The 8,111-nt window shown below is 39.1% G+C and overlaps 1 pseudogene; it reads right to left on the reverse strand.

Annotated features, from left to right (window-relative positions):
* Window positions 1-6,249: 6,249 nt before the first annotated feature.
* On the reverse strand, window positions 6,250-7,898 carry LOC129080198 (asparagine--tRNA ligase, cytoplasmic-like; annotated as a pseudogene).
* Between the last annotated feature and the right edge of the window lie 213 nt (window positions 7,899-8,111).

The following is an 8,111-nucleotide window of genomic DNA, read 5'->3' on the forward strand; positions in this document are numbered from 1 at the left end:
AGCTGAAAAGGACCACCTGACCACCAGACAGGATAGGAGGTGGCTTCCTGGTAACCTGTTTTAGTTCTTTTTTTCAAGAGAAACTTAATATTTTGTCCTTGGTGTGCTTCAACTTCACTATGACTTGATTATAGGTAAAGTTATTTTTGCCCATCCTGCTCATAATCCAGTGTGCTCTTTCGGCCTCCAGTTCTGGCCAATTCTCTGCCATTATCTCTTTGATATGTTGCCTCTCCCTGATTCTCTCTATTCTCTCCTTTGGACTTCCTATTCGATTTATAGTGGATTTTGTCATCTTGTTCTTCATATTACACTGGTTTCACTTTCATAATTTCTTCTCTTTCTGTACTTCAGTTTGATGTCCTCAGACCACTAGCTCTCTCTGTCTACAGTTTTCTAGCCTGTTTAACTTGTCTATTGAATTTTTAAATTTTAATAACTACACATTTCATTTCCAAAATTTCTATTTGCTTTCTTATTTCCTCATCAATGTTCTCTTTCTGTCTTATGGGTTCTAGTCATTCCTTTGTCTTTTTCAACATTTTAAATCTCTCAGACTGTTTTATTACCATTAGTTCTGGGAGGGTAAATTCTACCATTGTTTGTATCTGCTGAGTCTCTTCCTTGTGATCTCATGCAGATATCTATGGTAACCTAGCACCTCTGCAGTAGCTTAATCCACTATCTTTCTACAATGAACCATCAGCTAAGAGAGTATTGTTCCCATTGGTGTCCAGACCTCATATTTGGTATGAGATAGTTCATGTTGTTTTGAGACCTTATCTGAAGAGAATTCTGTAGGCTGATTTTTCCATAATTAAGATTGGGATGGGAAAAAGAAAAGATAAAGCACCTTTGTAAATCATGTGGTCAACAGGTTTAACAGAAAGTAATTTGATAAAAAGCCTCTTGCTAAGTTGTTATAACTATGTCAGTTATCAAGGCTAGATTTTAAGGGTTAGAGAAAACTCTAACAATCTTTATTAAAGTACGTTACATATCGTCATGTCTTCTAGCTGTTCACCCTCTGATGCCTTTTCTAGGCTGCTAAACATCCTTGTTTCCCTCTTTTGCATGTATTGGAAATGCCACTATAAGCCATCAGTGTGTAAGGATGGAATACAATATGTCAGACCAGCTGAGAGGATACAGAACTCTTGCTTTTATCCTGGATCCTATCTTCTATCTGTTAAGTCCAACACTATCAAATCTCTTTAGGTAACACTAAGTTATAATATTCAGTAATCTAAAATTTTGAGTGCCTCACACAAAAACCTGCTGCCTGGACTCTCTAAGAAGCTGAGTGTGTGATCCCCGCTACACAGTCATTGCAACCCCAAAAGACACCTATAGAACTGGATTGATGCCCTACTGCACTCCAAATATTCTGCAGTGGCTTTTTCCTGGGTCTCGAGTCTTTCTGAGGGAAGAGCAATTGCATATATGGAACAATGGGATAATACAGCCAAACGCCAAATCATGTGGACCAGGCAAATACTGCAGAAGGGAAGAGAACTATTAAGAGCTGGTAAAGCTTCACACGCAGGGTCAGATCTAATATGGCCTTGAGGGATGAGTAGGGACTGTGCATGAAGCATTTCAGGTGTAAGTGGGGATAAACACAAGCTGGAACATGCTGACAGCTCGTGCTGACCTCTTGGAGTAAGTAGATAGGCACTGATGGGGGATAGTAGTAACAGAGGGAGGATGAGGGGTAAGAAAGCTAGAAGGGAGAATACTGATAATTGACTGACGCTTAGGAAAGGAAGTGGTGGAAGGAAAATGACAAACAGAAAAAGTAATAATATAAATAGACACTGCTCACTGAGTGTTTTCTACGTGTAGAACTTTGTGCTAGCTATGTTACATAAACTTTCTCATTTAATCCTCACATATCCTATGGGGTAGAGGGTGCCAGTATCCCCATTTTCCAGATGAGAAATCTAAGGCTAAAGGAAGTTAATTAAGTTGCCCTAGGTTATGCAGGTAGCAAATGATAAAGTATAGATTTGAACTCTGGCAGTCTGGCCTCAAAGTTTGTGTTCTTAATTGCCAAGAAATACTATGCCTTAGAGGATTATAGTATGTTGCCTTAATGCTACTAAAAATTGGAGCATATGTCATTTTGATCATTGTTTTTCATTGGTTGTCATCTTCTGAAGTAAGACTATGCTCACTCAACAAATACTGCCAATCCCCAGCCTTACATTGTATGCTGAGGATATCAGGATGAATTGTTAATTACTGTCCTGGAGGAGGTGACAGTCCCCATAAGGAGGTCACAAGAAAGAGAGTCATGTAAACACATAATTATAGTGCAGTCTGGCAAATGATGACTCAGTATAATACTATTTAACAGCTCATGAAAATAGCAACCTCCAAAATAAACTTTGAGATATACTGAAATAAGTTCATGTTTAATTTTAGTTTCAATTTTAGTAATAAGAACTCATATATTCCAGCAGGGGAACTTATCCTGTTTACGTTTAAAATTCTTAAACATTCTATTTTCTATTACAGTTGATATTCAATATAATAATAGTTTCAGGTGTACAACATAGTGATTAGACATTTATACAACTTAATGAAGTAATTCCGCAGTAAGTTTAGTACCCCCTGATACCACGCATAGTTATTACAATATTTTTGACTATGTGTTCTATGCTGTACTTTTAACATCCACATGATTATTTTGTAACTACCAATTTGTACTTAATTCCTTCACCTTTTTCACCTGGCCCCCAACTCCCCCAAACCTGGCAACAGTCAGTTTGTTCTCTGTACCTAAGTTTGTTTCTGTTTTGTCTGTTGGGTTTTTTTTTTTTTTGAGAGTCCACATACTAGTGAAATCATGTGGTTTTTTTCTTTCTCTATCTGACTTATTTTACTTAGCATAATACTTTTTAGATCCATCCATTTAGGTTGTCACAAATGGCAAAATTTCACTTTTTCTTATGGCTGACTAATAATCCATCATATGTGTACCATCTTTTCTTTATCTAACTGTCTAGCAATGGACATTTAGTTTTCTTCCATACAATAATGCTTCAATGAACATAGGGATGCATATGTATTTTTGAATTAGTGTTTTGGGTTTCTTTGGATAAATACCTAAAAGTTGAATTGCTGGTTCCTTCTCTATCTCTTATTATAGCCTTTGTTTTCAAGTGTTTTTTGTTTAATATAAGTATTGCTACCCCAGCTTTTTATTTACATTTATATTTTCATGAAATATCTTTATCCATCCCATTACTTTCGGTCTGTGTGGGTCTTTCATTCTCTCTTCTTGTCTGCAAGAAGGGAGTCTCTTGCAGACAGCATATGTATGGGTATTTTTTTCATATTCATTCAGCTCCTACAGGAAAGGGGGCCTGGCCATCAGTGGGTCTGCCTGGGACCAGCTGGTAGTGTGTGGGTTCTTGATTTCATGTAGAAAAGATTTCACAACACAAGTCCAGGTGACCATGAAGGTATGCTTATTAAAGCTGGGGACAATAAAACAAGGAAAGGCTCAACATAGAAGAAATAACAGGAGAGCCTTAGCTCACTGGGAAGTCAGAGGAAAGGGGGCCTTGGAGACAGTTTCAGGGGATTAATCTGGGATGAACTCCTGCTGCCCATTGCTGTCCAGTTTGCAAATCTTGTGGGGACTCTTCAAGTCCAGGAGATGCATGCCTGTAGGGGAAGAAGAGGGAGAAGGAAATGATGTGGGTTGCTCCCCAGAGGGAGAGCATAGACTGGGTCCTTTGTCTTGAGGCTTTTATCTCTCCCTTGAAGGAGGGAATCTTAAGGGAGGTCTCAGGGGAGGGGTTCAGCAGAATATTCATCAGTTTTCTAGCTGTGTTCTTTCAGGGTCATGGTCTCCACTGATCTGGCTATGCCAGGGCAAGAGGTTGTTAGTCATTGCAGCTGGTCTGGTTTTGCTGCTTTTCTGGCCCTGAAGCTAAAATATAACTGAGACCTAGATGTTATTGTAGGGAGGTGACTTCCTGCACCTAGCTGTAAATTGCTCAGCCACTTTGTTCAGCTATGTGTCTCAGTTTCCCTATTCCACTTATCTGGGCTTACTGGCTTGTCTCATAGCCACCCTATATCTTTATTTTATTTTTTTTAGATTCAAAAATGATTTTATTTCATTATTATCTAAGTATCTTTGAAAAGATAATTGTATAAGTCAGTGCATGAAAAATGGGCTTTGGGGAAGCCCTCTGTTGGCCCTAGCCTAAGAAATGTACATATTCACATGCGCACTTAGAAAGGAGGGGCCTGGGACCCACTAAGCTGGCACTGTGGAAACTGAGGGTAAAGAGGAAGCACCAAGGAACCATGTCACTAGATCCACACAGTGGCAGCAAGAGACAAGCTGTGTTTAAGGTAGTTGATGACATGTACAATTTAGAGGCCCCCAAGGGGATTAAAGCATTTAATCCATTTACAGTTAATGTAATTATTGATAGGTATGTAGTTATTGCCATTTTATTATTTATATTTTTGATCTTTCTTCTTAAAGAAGTCCCCTTAACATTTTGTCCAGTACTGGTTTGATGGTGATGAACTCCTTAGCTTTTCCTTGTATAGGAAGCTTTTTACCTGGCCTTTGATTTTAAATGATAGCCTTGATAGAGTAATCTTGGTTGTAGGTCCTTGCTTTTAATCTCTTTGAATATTTTGTACCAATCCCTTGTGATCTGCAAAGTTTCTGTTGAGAAATCAGCTGATAGTCTTATGGTAGCTCCCTTGTAGGTAACTAACCACTTTTCTCTTGTTGCTGTTAAGATTGTCTCTTTGTCTTTACTCTTTGGCATTTTAATTATAATGTGTCTTGGTGTGGGCCTCTTTGGGTTCATCCTGTTTGGTACTCTCTGTGCTTCTTGGACTTGTATGTTTATTTCCTTCACCAGGGTAGAAAAATTTTCGGTCATTTTTTCTTTGGATCAGTTTTCAATATCTTGCTCTCTCTCTTTTCCCTCTGGACCCCTATCGTGATGTTGTCCCAAAGATCCCTTAAACTATCCTCATTTTTTAAAACTCTTTTTTCTTCTTGCTTCTGATACGTGCTTTTGTTGTTGTTGTTTTTTGCTTCCTTATCTTTCAAATTGCTGAGTTGGTTCTCTGAGCTGGTACATGCCATTGATCCCTTTTAATGTGGTCTTCATTTCTGACTGGTTCCTCTTTATAGTTTCTATGTCCTTTTTATGCTGATGAAGTTCTTACTAAGTTTCTTGAGCATCCTTAGAACCATTTTTTTGACTCTATATCTGGTAGCTTGCTTGCCTCCATTTCATTTAGTTTTTTTTTCCCTTCATGTGTGTCCATTTATTGATTGCTGGGAATACAGCCTGAGAATACATGACATGTGTTTTGGCAGAGAAATTAACAAAATTGGAAAGAAAACCATTCAATAAGTCTGCTGAGAGTTAGTAAGGAAGTATGGATTAGATCTGAGAGTATGGTGGGGATGATTCAGACACTTAGAGTTTTAATTAAGAAATTCTTTGGAACATATTTATTCTTAGTTATTTAGGAACTACCAGGAAAGGAAGGTCAATCTGCCTTTAGCTTAAATTAATGCTAGGAAGGATGCTGTTCACTGAAGCACTGAAAAAAATTTTTTGCTCTTTAAATTACAAATTCTTCCATATCAATTTGTATTCCTCAGAATTATAAGCAGCTATACAGATTTAGAAAAGATTAATAACTGATGCAAGAGACTATTCGTTTGATTACAGTTTCTATTGTTGAATTATACTGTTCTAATACTAGCAAATTTTTACACGACTGTGTCAATCTTCCCAAGATGTTTAACTCATTGATACAATAAAATGATACAAATTAAAGATTTTCAGTTAAATTTAAAAGGACAGAAAGTTTACGTATCTGGAATGCATTAGACCATAATTAAAAACTTTAATTATAATAGTATATATGGTACAAAGATTAAAACTTATAATTTGATAACATGCTGAAATATATTCATAACAACAGAGTTACATGCCATGTGTGTCTCCCAAATTTCTGTAATGGATATTTTTTTCTTAAAATGACAACTGCAATGTCACTTTATGTTCCAGTGTTTGGATTGCTTTTTGTAGTAGCAGGAACAGAAAACAAAAAGAGAAAACAGAAGCAGATAGATCCCGATGGGATGAAAAGGGAAGATCTTGGCTTTTTGTTCTTTGTGGAGAGGCAGTCTGCTGTTCTTCTGAACCATGAACTGTGTTCTTGCTGCAGTGCTTTGGGAGGACTCGGCTATGGCTTGCAGCGCTGGACAAAGCGAGGATATAAGCACACATCTCGGATGCGGTGCCTATTCAGAATCCAGGTTAAGAAGCATACCAAGCCCACGCCATGTTCTCCATGAGGACAGGTGCTGTATTTTTCTCTGATCTGTGTACCAGTAATAGGGAGAGGAATCAATTCCTCCTGCTAGCATTTCTTCACTATCCCAGCTATGCATTGAGCCTCCCACAATCTCACCAACATTGGGCATCAATACATCGACAGATTCGGTGAGGTGGGAATCCTAGGGACATCACTGCATGTAGAAGGACTTGATCTCCACAGGAAATTGACACAGCAAGATGGGCTCATTAATGGTGTCTGTCATCAGTCTCTCAGGAGCTTCTGGGATGTCCTCTCTAAATTCATAGTAAGTTCCATCTTCTTTCTTTATATTGTGTTCTTTTAGCCACACAATAGCATCTGAATAGTTCATCCATTTGAAAAGCCGTTTGGGGGGCTTGAAGTTCGGGTTGAGGTCATACACTATGCTTGCCACAGGTGATTTCAAGGCTCTGTCTACCATGTCACAAACCAACTCCTCCAATTGGTTCAGGAGCTCCTTAAAGGTCAGGAAAGGGCACTCAGCCTCCATGTGAGTGTACTCAACCAGGTGCCTTTGTGTTCTAGATTGTTCTGCCCTGTATGCCTGTGTGACACAAAAAACATCTCCCAGGGCTGGGATGCATATCTCCAGGTACAACTGAGAGGACTGAGTCAAAAATGCCTCTTCCTCAAAATAGTCAAGCTTGAAGAATTTGGCACAGCCTTCTACTTGTGTTTGCACTAGTGTAGGAGGAGTGACTTTGCAGTACCCCCTATCGAAGAAGTGGTCTCTAAAGCACCGGTGACCACGGAACGTGCTTTCAGGATTTTGGACATATTTTCTCCTTGGATCATCATGTGTCTGTTGTTGAGCTGGACATCAACATCAGTCTCTTCATTGATCAGGTTATTGGCTTCTCTGGTGGGGGCCAACCCGATCAGTTCCCAGAAGTCACAATTCAGTTCATGGTCCCCAGGAGCCTGCTTGACCTTTGGGGTGAGATTTAGCATTCCATAGATGACAACACTACTCTCAGTGGACAAGACTACTCCATTGTAACACTGACACAAATCATCTGACAAGACACACTGAAGATACCCTGTACCATCTTGCAACACCGGAAACATTAAATTCTTTCCTTGTCTACGCAGCCTGCAAACCCAGCCAAACACCTTTACTCTTTGTCCTCTATATCCTTCTACTGTGTGAATTTTCACACACTTTGGCTCTGGAAGACTTGAATCATTGCTTCTTCTAGGTTCTTTTCTCTTCTCAAATTGTCTTCTGCCTCTTTCTTTTCCTGGGATTCATTCTTCACTTGTTCCCTGTGCCACATTTTCTTAATGTTCTTCATCTGTGATTTAGAAATAAGATCCCATTGCTCATTTTCTTTTTGTGAATCTACACAAATGGTAGGAAATGGTTCTTTTCCCACTGTCATCAAGGCCTTTAGACCTGTTTTAAAAGGTTTCTCCTTGGTTCCATCACCTTTAGCATCATTTCCCTCTCGGTCCAAGACTTAGAGCTCTGCTAGCACCATCCCCATGGTCGCCTCTGTCACCTCCAAGGACATCATCTTCCAAAATCATCATTTAGTTCTTTTTCTGGAGATTTCTCCTGTTCTTTCATGCAGAGCATGTTTTTTTTTTTATCTCCCCATTTTGGCTGCCTCTCTGTATTTGTTTCTATGTATTAGATATACCTGCTACATCTCCCAGTCTTGGCAGGATGGCCTCATGTAGTAGAAGTCCTGCAGGGCCCAGTGGCACAGTCTCCCTGGTCACCT

Source organism: Pteronotus mesoamericanus, unplaced genomic scaffold, assembly GCF_021234165.1.
Source record: "Pteronotus mesoamericanus isolate MK-2021 breed Mesoamerican mustached bat unplaced genomic scaffold, CSHL_Meso_final contig_121, whole genome shotgun sequence".
Classification (NCBI taxonomy): domain Eukaryota; kingdom Metazoa; phylum Chordata; class Mammalia; order Chiroptera; family Mormoopidae; genus Pteronotus; species Pteronotus mesoamericanus.